Below are 13,128 nucleotides of genomic sequence, written 5' to 3'. Positions count from 1 at the left end.
CCTCAGATGATTCTGTCTCAGATAATCCAGAGAACTTACTTCTAGAAACATATTTTAGACTGTGGTTCTTAATTCAGAATTGCTCACAACAATATTTTGAAAAGCTTTTTCAAAATATACATGCTGAGTACCACCTCATACCTGCTGAATCAGAAATTTGGCCAACATGTATTTGCACAAGATCCCCAGGTGATATCAAAGCCCACTTCTGGTTAAGAATGAAAGATTTGAGGAACTCGACAGTGATTGATTCAGCTCTACCTTGAACGTGGCCTCCTTCCATTGAGATCTACTCTGCGACACCAACAATATTTTCTTTCAGGGGCCACTTTCAATGTTTAAATTTGTTCAAATCCAAACTAGTCAGACTATAGCTATGTTGACCTAATTTAAAATCAACATTTAAAACACTGTCCTTCCTTTATCCTCTGATCAGAGGTGCATTTTTTCTAATTTGGAAGCTTTCCTACCACTGTAATTTAAATGGTAAATAACTGGAGATGGAATTGACTTTAAATACACTATTCATTTATTTGCTTTGCAGTGTCTCAAAGTTCTAAGGCCAAAACTCCAGACTTCTCCAAACTAAAATAAAATTCCTTCTGTCCTTTTCCCTGCCACTTGTATTTTAGACCTTACATATCTCAAAAGATAAACAGGTCTTCTTTATATCAGATACCAAGATCAGAGCAAAAAATCAAAATCCACAAAGTTTTCTTTGCATAATTTCGCCTTTTCAAAGTTTTCCTGAGGAACACCAGCAATGGATTTCAGTGAATATACAAAATGCCCAAATTTCTGCAAATTTGTAAAGTCCATTGTTTTTGTATGCAGAAATTGATATACCCTCTGTGACTTTCTATTACCACCTCAACTCATTGGCTTTTGGATAATGTGAGTTCCACTCATTTATTTAGAATTGACCTTTGAGGGAATTCCTGCTACAGATCTATAAGCAATGAGCACAAGGACATACATATACAGTTAAGCTTTGAACAACGTGGATTGAACTGCATGGGTCCACTTATATGCAAATTTTTTTGAATAGTAAATACTACAGTACTGCACAGTTGAATCTGTGGATGCAGAACTTGGGATATGGAGAAATCATGGGGCCAACTATAAGTTACATGATGATTTTCAACTGCACGGAGGGTCAGCTCCCCTAAACTTGACATTGTTCAAGGGCCAACTGTATATAGTTTCCTGTATGTAAGCATGAGTGTTATATGTACTTGTGGATGTGGGTTTTGTTTCCAGCATTTTTTTATTACGATCAAAACCAAACAAATAAATGAAGAAATGAAGTAGAAATAATTGGACTACCAGTGAAGAGGGATATGAGTTGAACATTTTAGTATATTCACTTCATGAAATAATACACAGCTATTAAAACGAAAGAAAGGGGTAAAGGGGGTATAAATTTATTTTATAAAAAGATGACCCAGATAAACTTCACCTTCATAGTGTCCCAGAATCAAATAATATTCCTCAATTAATTAAGAAGCAGGGGCAAAATTTAAATAAGTATCAAAAGGAGGGGTTCATATTCAAATTGCCTGGTTGGAATAAGTGTCAGATTCTATTTTTAGACAAATAACTGAGCTGTCCACATAATGTCCATCCCATTTGCAATATTATGTTGGAGAGAAGGACAACCACCCAAAATTACCTAAAGAGGCTAGAGCAGAAAATGTTGGTCAGTGTCTGAGTAACTAATAAAAATTGATGGAAAATAAGGAATATCTCAGTTTCTAAGAAAACCTAATTTTCTCTCTGTGCAGAATTAATGCTGTGTTGCTGTCATGCTTTATAGGTCAAAAGAGGGCTGCAGTGGATTTCTGAAACCAGAGTGTAGCCATGAGGTGAAGGGTAAGAGGCATATGAGGTGATGGTCCAGAAGCTCAGAATTCTTGGAAAGGATGTCACGTTGATGTTGATAGAAACCCAAGCTTCTGCCATGGTCCTCTTCTTGTGGTCCACCCCCCTGAGAGATTGGAGATGTACTCTCCCTTCAGAACAGTAGAGAGTGTTCCTGTTTGCCACCATGGTGAACCTGTCTTTTCCTGACGGGCCCCTGGGCCATTATCCTCTGCAGCTTTTGCTCAGGAAAGTAGTCGGCAGAATCTTGCCTGGGCTGCCTCCACATTCTGCCACTCTGGTATCCTGAGAGGTCTACCTTCTTCCCTCTATGCGTATATGCCATGAAAAAGGCCATGTCAAGAAGGAAAATGACTTTGAAATTACTCTTTACCAAATGTTTCCACAAAATTCCCTTCTTTGAGTTGTTCCTGAACTGCATTTTTGGGTTTCTGTGTTACATCTTTTTCATGTGTGTGCATGGCATCTTGAATTACAGTTCCATTTATTTATAAAAAAGGAAAGGAAAGGAAAGGAAAGGAAGAAAGAAGAGAGAAAGGAAGGAAGGAAGGAAGGAAGGAAGGAAGGAAGGAAGGAAGGAAGGAAGGAAGGGAGGGAGGGAGGGAGGGAGGGAGAGAGGAAGGAAGGAAGAAAGGGAGGAGGAAAGAAAAAGGAAAACAGAGAGGAAGGGAAGGAGGGAGAGAGGAAAGTAGATGCAGAGTAACTGACCTAGAAGAAGGTTCTATCTAAAATATTAAGTGTGAAAAGTCAGCTACAGAGTAATATACGTAGTCAAATCAATAATCAAAATAACAACAAAATGTAGACCTGTTCATATACCTGTATATGTTGATGTGAGCATAGGAGATGTGAGCAAGAGTACAAACATTCAAATGTTACTTCAAGGAGTGGGATTGGAGGGGAGTAGTATTGTCTTTATGCATTTCTATAGGGTTTGATTGTTGCATGAGCATGTTTTATTTTGTACTTTCACAAAATGTGATACAGAGAAAAAAGGTAGATCAAGAGAGAAAAATGGGAAAAGAAGATGAATAAACATAAAAATAAACAAAAATGGCTAACAAGAATAAAAGATTCTGCCATACTAATAATTAAAAATGCAAATACAAGTAAAGAAATTCTATTTTCCCATCTTAAACTGGAACATATTAAAGAAAAAATAATTCTCAGTGCTGATTAAGGCACTCTGAGAACAGCACTTTCACACACTGCTGGGGTGTAATTTGGAAAAATCTTTCTGGAAATCAGCTTGAAAAAAATATCACGCACATAAGGATGTTCACATCTTTGATTCAGTGGATCCTTGTTTAGGGACTAATATTAAGTAAACAAGCAGAAATGAGAGCAAGCATGTGTGTAAAATGGTCTTTACTATAGCTTCCTTAAGAAGTAGCACAAATGATCTCACCATCCTTGTCATGAAAAAAGAAAAAGAAATTCATAAATGCTTTCTTATATTTCTCTCTTTCTCCTCATCTCCTTTACACCCAGCACATCTAAAATGCCTTCCCTTCACTTATCCACACAACCCCTCGAGAGCCCTGCTGACACTGTTCACGCCATCCTTTCACCGGGAAAGTGACTGAAATGCTCCTAGCACACAGTCCCCAGCACAGCGGGGCTTTTCTTCTCTGACCACTTTTCTGCAGCAAATCAACCCCAGCAGGATAATTCAGCTGAATAAAACAAGTAGCCCTACACCAAAAAATATAATAATCCAAGATGTAAACTTGTAAAGAGTGGTTTTTGACTTTTCTTTCTAAATTTCTATATTTAACAATTTTCTAATATGGACATGAGTTGACTTTATAATCTAAATAAAACACCTGGTTTAATTGTTAAATATTTGCAATCCTCTTAAGAGGCCTGTTGCTTCCTATAACTTGTGAAGAGTGCTTATTCTAGTATTAATTATTTGTAATTTGTAAAAACAAACAACTTAATTATTTCAGATAGACAGATATTTGGAGTGAATATTCAGAAAGACTTCGTAAAATAAAAATGTTATGATTCAAAAATATGCACAGGTGGTTCTCCAAACTGCTCAAAAATCATGGCTATATATATATATATTGGATCAAGTGTCTCTTGGAGAATCTGATGGTATTACCTTCTCTCCTGAAAAATAAATATCTGCCCACTCTATTAGTTTCTTAGGGCTGCTATAACAAAATATCAGAAACTAGGTGACTTAAAACAGAAGATATATATAGTCTCACAGTTCTGACAGCTGTAAGTCCAAAATTAAGGTGTCACTTGAGTCATGCTTCCTCTGAAACCTGTAGGAGAATCCTTCCTTGCCTCTTCCTAGCTTCTGCTGGTTTGCTGGCATCTTTGGCATTCTTAGTCTTGTAGATGCATCACTCCAATCCTCCATCTCCACATGGAACACTCCTCATGTCTTCACATGGTCTAACCTCTGTGTGTGTCTGACTCTGTGTCTAGATTTTTCCGTTTTATAAGGACACCAGTCATACTGGATTGGAACCTCTTTAAAGAAACTATTTCCAAACAAGCTTATAGTCTGAGGTACTAAGTGGTAGAACTTCAACACGTCTTTTTTTTTTTTTTTTTTTTTTTTAATTTTATTGAAGTATAGTTGATTTACAATGTTGTGTTAACTTCTTCTGCACAGCAAAGTGATTCGGTTATACATACACATGCATACATAATATATTCTTTTTCATATTCTTTTCTATTATGGTTTGTCACAGGATATTGAATACAGTTCCCTGTGCTATACAGTAGGACCTTGTTGTTTATCCATCCTATATGTACCTATATAAACTAATTTGCATCTGCTAATCCCAGTCTCCCAATTCTTCCCTTCCCCACCCTTCCCCCTTTGGCAACCACAAGTCTGTTCTCTATGTCTGTGAGTCTTTTTCTGTTTTGTAGATATGTTTGTTTGTGTCATATTTTAGATTCCACATATAAGTGATATCACATGGTATTTGTCTTTCTCTTTCTGACTCACTTCGCTTAGTATGATAATCTCTAGATACATCTATGTTGCTGCAAATGGCATTAATTCTTTCTTTTTTGTAATATTCAACATGTCTTTTTGAGGGGACACAATTCAACCTGTAACAGTCACCCAAAACATTTCATCAACCAATCCCAGGTCAGAGACATGCTAGTATTTTGTCTCTGGATCCCAACTTGAGGACCTCATTCTGAAGATTGCTGGAAACCTACTATCCCTGAGCAGTCATTCTCACAAAGTTAGGTAATGACATTTCCAAACACAAATCAAATCAACCCCAAAGGCAGGAAAACCTTTCCACTAAGAACATTAGGAAGCTGTAAGAAAAATGTATTCTGAACAATTTGCCTTCACCTCAATGTCAGAAGTCTAACAATCGAGACATTTGGAAGACTTTGCTGATAGTCATTGGCTTCTTTTCTAATATAAACCTAGCTCACAATGTATCTCAACAAAGATTATGAATGGGCACAATACTGATGTCCTGATGGAATGCAAATGCTTCTGAAGTTTACTTGTCAAGAGCAATAAAGCCTAGCTGAAAACTCTTAGTAATAGAAATAATTTTATTTGTATTTTTATGTTACTATCAGAATTGAATTTTATATATTATAATGTTACTAGCACTGAATCTAATATATTTTTACATAATATCATATAAAAGTTGCTGTACTTTACTCAGATTCTGAATTTTTAATTTTGCAAAAAGTAATCTATTTCAATAGTTAATAGGAAATCTGAAATCAGAGAGGCATTGGTTTTCTAGTTACTGATTATGGGCATATTACTTATCTCTCTTCATCTTAACTTTCTGCTTGTAAAATGGGGAAAATAATAACTACCTCACAGGATTAATAAATATGGAGTAAGAATGACTGTTTTCCAAACCTATCTCCAAAGCTTATTAGCATATTCCCCAAATATTTAGCCAATATGTGCCTCAGTTTACCCATCTACAGAAATTAAAATATAAAAAACAAGCATGACAATAGTATTTATTGTACATGTTTGTTATACAAATTAAACAAAGTAGACCACACAGAAGAGAATCTATATGTAATGTATGTATAGTGTTGGTCAGGATTCGCCAGAGACACAGATCTAATAGGATGTGAACATGTATAAAAGGATATTTATTATAAGAAATTGGCTCAAGCGATATGGAGGCTGGTAAGTGCAAATTTGCTGCCCTTTGGGAACAGGCCTGATAAGCAGGCTCCAGCCACACTTGAAGGGCAGATCCTAGGAAGCTGTTCCTTTTGGCTGACTCCTTTCTGGTGCCTTGCCTTGTACCCAGTGGCATCTTCCCACAGCCTTTGACTTCCCTCCTAGCCTCAGGGTCACATCACTCCTTTACTCAATCTCTTAAGAGTTCTCAGAGCAATAAAGGGTGTCCTATGTCTTCAGGCTCCTCCCAGGCCCGGACTGTCCGGGGTTTGGATTCTGCTGTGGGGCAGCCAGTGTCAGTGAGGTTGGAGCTGATGTTGGCTTTGCGAGGTCAGCTCAAGGTGCTCAGGGAGTTGTCAGCCATACCAGAAGTACATGGCAGGTGCAGGAACCAGCAACACCTCCCTCTTCTGCTGGGCAGCGGCCTGGTAGCCCATGTGCAGCCCACCTGTGACCCTGTTGCACTGTGGCAGACTGGAGAGCCCAGAGAACCAGTACTGCAGAGAAAGTCACAAGGCAGTCTGCTGGAGAATCTCCGCTCACTTGGGAAGGCCTATGTTTTTGTTCTATTCAGACCTTTAACTGATTAGGTGAGACCCACCCACATTACAGAGGGCAATCTGTTTACTCAAAGTTCACTGATTTAAATGCTAATCTCATGCAAAAATACCTTCCAAGTTGACATATAACATTCACCATCACTCGTGCTAAATAAATATTGGATATTCTTTCACGTCAATGTCTTCTAGGTAGGCTAACACCCTGGCCACGAGGTGGAGGGTGTTAGAAGGCTAACAGAATTTTCTTTTAAAAATCAGGAGGAAAACAAAGACTGAGCTTACAGAAAAAAAGATACAGGGTGGGACTCCAAGATTGGAATTAAAAAAAAAAAAAAAAAAAGCTAGAAAAGATTTGAAAATCTAGAAATTTAGATTTGAGATTTTAGAATAAAAATAGAAGCAACTGAGTGGGAAGCTTTCTTACTAGGAGGAATCTAGTAAACACATTTACTGAAACTTGAGAAGGCAGCAATTACACTGTAACAAGAGATTGCCACTGAGGCTAAGCTATTCGCTATTCTCTGTTTCAGCCCTCCTTGGATCCCTTATGTGATAAGATTTCTGGTTAAGGCCAATATAGATCTTTTAAGATTAGGATAACATGAGCAATTTCACAGAATTGGAAAAGAAAAGAAGTCCTTAAGTTAACGTAGCAATTTCTGCACCATATTCTGTCTTCACTAATCAACTGTAAATAACCAGTTCATACAATTCTGAAAATCAATCTCATATGTTCATCCTACCATTTGGACTGAATTTAACACAGTGTTATGTAATTAGCAGACACTGTTTACTGTGGATTGAACATGTAATTGATGATTTGATATTGCAAATGACGGTTCTGGGCAGGAAATTTTTTTCCAATAAATTTAGTAGCACAGACCCACTGCCTGCATTTTTCTCAGTTCTGCACTTTGCATGAAGTAGGCACCATGATAGCCAATCAGAAAATCTGTTGGATTCCTGAGGTAAAACTGCCACAGTCTTTTAATTAGTATCTCTTTGCACAGCCCATTCTGTGAACATATTTTAAAACTTTCCCCCTTATCACATATGTGTTGCAAATTAATAGTTAGCAACTTTCCTCATGCCTGGAATTAAAATATATATCAAGGAGACTCAGTATTGGAATAGCTAGAACTTCCAGCCAATTGCCCTGCCAACATTATGAAATATTATCTCTGGGAGTATTTTCAGGCTGTGAAGACTTCTTATGGGTGGAGCAACAAAAAATAATAGCCCTACTCAAAGGTAGGATAAAGACTATTATTTGGAGATTGGTTCTAGATAAGAACTCTTTTTTGGGAAGTTATATGAATGCTTGAGAGAGTGTGTGTGAACATGTGTTGTGCACAAATTAATGTTGACTGTTCGGAAAATATTATATTTATAATAACTAATTATTGAGTGTAACGTGTGATATACTTACATTTCATGAAACAATGTGTGTAAACCAAACCAAACAGCAAGGTGCTTTTAAAATGTGTGTTCTCTTGAAATTTAATCCTCAGTGGAAATCCATGAGTTGCCATTTTTTTCCTAGCTCTGAATGAGGAAACTGAGTCTCAAAAGAGTTAGTGACTTTTTCAGGATGCCCCAGGTCTATCCACTTCCAAGACCCATGTTCATTCTACTAGACACGGGGTCAGAAAAATTCAGGCCAAATTTGGCTTGCTGCGTGTTTTTGTAAATACTGCTTATTCATTTATGCGTGGTCTATGGCTGCTTTCACACTACAAGGGCAGAGTCCCCTAGCTGCAACACAGATCCACATATATCCTCAGATATCTACTGCCTTGCCCTGCACAGGAAAGCTGGCTGACTCTTGCACTAGACTGTGCCTTCAGCTTTGTGTGAAGAAGGATACCACTAGACTTTTGCTTTGAGACCATCAGTAAAGACAAAGAAATAAGATACAAGCTTTTGTTCTGGTTATAACTGCTCAAATGCCTGATGAATAAGGTTTACCCATTTCTACTTCTTTGGATTCTTTGTTGTAAACAAAAGAAAAAAACCTTTGATGGACTTAAGTTAAAAGGAGTTTTTGGATAAGTTAATAGCTCCAGAATCAAAACAAAAACTACAGAAAAAAGCGTTGGAGGGTCCAAAGACGGTGAACTATGTCAAAGTCCTGGTCTCGGGAATCCTCTGTTTGGCATTGCTTTGTGTGCTGTCATCCTGGAGGACTTCAGGGCAGCATCGAGGTATGAGCACCGCTGCTCCTCTCCATGACATGCAGCAGGAGAACAATTCTCCAACCAAGTCTCAAGATTCGAGGCTCAGGCAAAGCATCTGAATACTTGTATTTGGACAACATGACTCTTTAGTCACCAGGAGTGCACAGAAAGAATAAGTATGTCCATCACCACCATTTCCATCAGTGTCTATAGGATGGTTCGCCAAATCAGAAGGATATTCCAATGCTGAGCTGGAAATTCAGGAAATGTGCATTATACCATTCTCTTGACTCCCCATCTGCATCTTTCTAGACATCTACTAACTAAAAGACAAATTCCCCTGTTATTTACTTTCCAGATTATGGGTATAATTAATGAAATATTAATATTATGCCCAACTTTTGACAGTTGCGAAGGTAGAACCTCAGTTCCGCATGCACACTCACACACACAAATACTTTCAGATTCCTTCCCTTTTGTAGGAAGTGGAGATGCTACCAGGGGTATCAGAGTATATTCACCAACAAGCATATTACCTTCTCTTGCAAGTGGTTGCCAAATTACCTTAGCTCCCTTCTAGGCTGATGTTTCATAATCTCTTAGCGGCACCATTTTTGACATTAGGTTGCTCCAGGGCATTCTCCCTTCACTTTATTCCTTTTGCCAGAACTGCCTTTAAAGCATTACCCCGTACTGTACTCACTTGGCTACCTTCCTCGTGGCTGCCACTAGTCACCTCGGGGCCATTCTGCAACAGTTCCACTCGAGCTGCCACCTGCATTGCTAGACTCCCAGCTTTGTAGCCTCCACTTACAGCTCCCTCTGGCTGCTTCCATGGGATAGTTTTCTCCTAGCTGATCCGTTTCTGCTCCATTTAATGGATGGATGGCCCATTGGTGGCCGCTGCCCACCCTCTCTCTCCCAACCCCCTTTAAATAAGTAGGGAAACAATTCTCCTTATATAAAGCTTTTAAATAGCAAGTAGCTACATATTGAGGTTTAAAACTCATAGCTTGCATATGCAACTTATTTTTTCTCCCTACATTGTGCGCACTATTTTCAGTAGCTAGATTGTTTGGTTCAAATAACAATGAGCACACAACACTCAGAGCCATTATTCTACTCTGATCCTCAAGCTCTGTGTTTGATTCCAACTTGTATTGGCTTCTTTTCACAAAACAAGAATTCTTTTCAGAGGGTCCTATAATCCCCTCTTGAAATTCCCCCCTTATCAATTAAGCTTCAAGTCACAGGAAGTGTCTGAGTACTAATAAAACCCAATCATTTGCACTCTTCACATTCTTTTACTGGGAGCCTCCTTTGTCTCTATATAAATTAGTTAATTCTAATATGCACCAGATCACTATTCCCTGTTCCCTCAGTCAGGAAATTCTTTATAAAATCTCAAATTTATGTTTCCCTTCATTAAAGCCTGAATTCTTTCTATTCAGACTTTTTCAACATAAACAGAGGATTTGTAATCTTTTCCATCTTTTATCTCTTTCACTTACTCAGAAATGAAGATTAAGAATTAAAATATAGCTAATTCTTAGAGAGTTTATGGTATGCCAGGAGTTATTTTACACTCCATGTAAATGACCATTTGAACCCTCACTACATCACCATAAGCTTATGAATTAGGTCCCATTATCACCATCCTTGTTTTACAGATGGAAAAGTTAAAGCACATAGAGTGTATGTGTGACATAATAAGAAATATATATTTGGTCTTGGCCCTGGTTCTTGATAATATTTAGGCTCTGTCCTCATTTCCTGGCACACAGCTCCTAAAACCATTGGTTTCTCTGAAGCACTGTGTCTTTTTGTATGCTAATGAGATGACTGGTGGCTGTGGACTCCTGGATAGCTTCAGGACCTGGGCTGGCCGCCAGGGGAACTAACCAGTGATTACAGGGTTGGAACTTGAAGCGCCCGCCGCTCCAACCTCCAGGAGAAGAGATGACTTGGACTTTGAATTAATCACCAATGGCCAATGGTTTAGTCAGCCATACCTAAAAATTTAGCCACCATAAAAATCCTAAATGACAGGGTTCAAAACGTTTCTAGGTTGGTGAAGATGTGGAGGTGCTGGGAGGGTGGCCTGTCTGGAGAGGACATGGAAGCGCTGTGCCCCTTCCCCCATACCTTGCCTTACGCATTTCTTCCATCTGGTATTTCCTGAGCTGTGTGATTTTTTTCTTCCTCAACATACTTATTTTTCAAACTTTTTTTGGATTTTTTTTTTTTTACTGAAGTATAGTTGATGTGCAATATTATATAAGTTACAGGTGTACAACATAGTAATCACAATTTTTAAAGGTTATATTCCACTTACAGTTATTATAAAAATATTAGTTATATTCCCTGTGTTGCACAATATATCCTTCGATCTTATTTATTTTATACATAATAGTTTGTACATCTTAATCTTCTACACCTACCTCGCCCCTTCCCTTCCCTCTTCCCACTGGTAACCACTAGTTTGTTTTCTATATCTGTGAGCCTGTTTCTTTTTTGTTATATTCACTAGTTTGTTGTATTTTTTAGATTCCACATATAAGTGATATCATGCAGTACTTGTCTTTCTCTGTCTGACTCATTTAATTTAGCATAATACCCTCCAAACCCATTCATGTTGTTTCAAATGGCAAATTTTCATTCTTTTTTTTTTTTTTTGTGCCTGAGTAGTATTCCATTGTATATTTATACCACATCTTCTTTATCCATTCATCTGTTGATGGACAGGTTGCTTCCATATCTTGGCAATTGTAAATAATGCTGCTGTGAACATTGGGGTGTGTGCATCTTTTTTAATTTCCTTTTTTTTAGATATAAACCCAGAAATAGAACTGCTGGGTCATATGGTAGTTCTATTTTTTAGTTTTCTGAGAAACCTCCATACTCTTTTCCACAGTGGCTGCACCAATTTACATTCTCACCAACAGTGAACGAGGGTTCCCTCTTCTCCACATCCTCACCAACATTTGTTACTTGTGTTCTTTTTGATGACAGACATTGTGATGCGTGTAAGGTGATATCTCATTGTGGTTTTAATTTGTGTTTCTCTGATGATTAGCAGTGTTGCACATCTTTTCATGTGCCTGTTGGTTACCTGTATGTCCTCTTTGAAAAAAATGTCTATTCAGGTCTTCTGCCCACACCACCCCCCCTTTTTTTTTTAATTGGATTGCTTGGGGTTTTTTTTTTTTTTTTTTGATATTGAGTTGCATAAGTTGTTTATATATTTTGGATATTAACTCATCAGTCATATCATTTGAAAATATTTTTTCCCATTCAGTAGGTTGTCTTTTTATTTTACCAATGATTTCCTTCACTGTGCAAAAGCTTTTATGTTTAATTAGGCCCCATTTGATTGTTTTTGCTTTTATTTCCCTTGCTTTAGGAGACAGATCCAAAAAAAAAAACATTGCCACAATTTATGTCAAAGACGTAAGTTGTATCTTTTTATAATAAAAAGGTGATTAAAATAAGTAAACTATTTTCCTGAGTTTGGCGAGCCATCCTGAGTTCTGTGAGTCATTCTAGCAAATTATAGAGCCTGATAAGAGGATTGTGGGAACCTCCAATTTGTATCCAAGTCAGAGAGAAGCTGTGAGTGACCAAAGGACCTACTACTTGTGATTGGTATCTGCGGCTGAGGTGGAAGCGTAGATGTCTTGTGGGACTGAGCCCTTAACCTGTGGAATCTCCAGCTAGGTAGTGTCAGAATTAAGTCGAATTGTAGGACACTTAGTTGCCATACACAGAGACTTAGAGAATTGCTTGTCATGGAAAAACTGCTACATAGTTGGTGGCCAGAAGTATTAAGAGTATGGACAAGGTGTAGAGAGAAAAATAATGTGAGTGTTTTTCTTTCAGCATGGCACCATTTAAAGTCACTCCGTTAGTACGTGGCAGAGTTAGAAATTGGACCCATACGGTCTGACTCTAGAGTCCATACTTCCAAACACTATGTTTACTTTCTTTAACAGTAGGTGATTCTCAGTGGTAGGTAAAGTTTATTCTTTTTTAAAAATAATTAATTAATTAATTTCTGGCTGCATTGGATCTTCGTTGCTGTGTGCAGGCTTTCTCTAGTTGCGGTGACTGGGGGTTACTCTTCATTGCAGTGGCTGCTCTTGTTGTGGAGCATGGGCTCTAGGTGCATGGGCTCAGTAGTTGTGGCTCGCGGGCTCCAGAGTGCAGGCTCAGTAGTTGTGGCGCATGGGCTTAGTTGCTCTGAGGCATGTGGGATCTTCCCGGACCAGGGTTTGAACCTGTGTCCCCTGCATTGGCAGGTGGATTCTTAACCACTGCACCACCAGGGAAGTTCCGTAAAGTTTATTCTTCAATTACT

General features: G+C 38.1%; 1 long non-coding RNA gene across 1 annotated transcript in view; it reads right to left on the bottom strand.

The window, feature by feature from the left end:
* Positions 1–3,953: 3,953 nt before the first annotated feature.
* LOC309655811 overlaps positions 3,954–13,128 on the bottom strand; it is a 685,393-nt gene continuing 676,218 nt past the window's right edge. The window contains exon 2 of the long non-coding RNA XR_014261015.1: positions 3,954–11,520. This is a non-coding gene — a long non-coding RNA (uncharacterized lncRNA). The remainder of the gene's footprint in view (positions 11,521–13,128) is intronic.

This window comes from Balaenoptera physalus (assembly GCF_965194825.1).
Source record: "Balaenoptera physalus genome assembly, chromosome: 2".
Lineage (NCBI taxonomy): Eukaryota > Metazoa > Chordata > Mammalia > Artiodactyla > Balaenopteridae > Balaenoptera > Balaenoptera physalus.
This window is presented reverse-complemented; position numbering and strand designations above follow the sequence as displayed.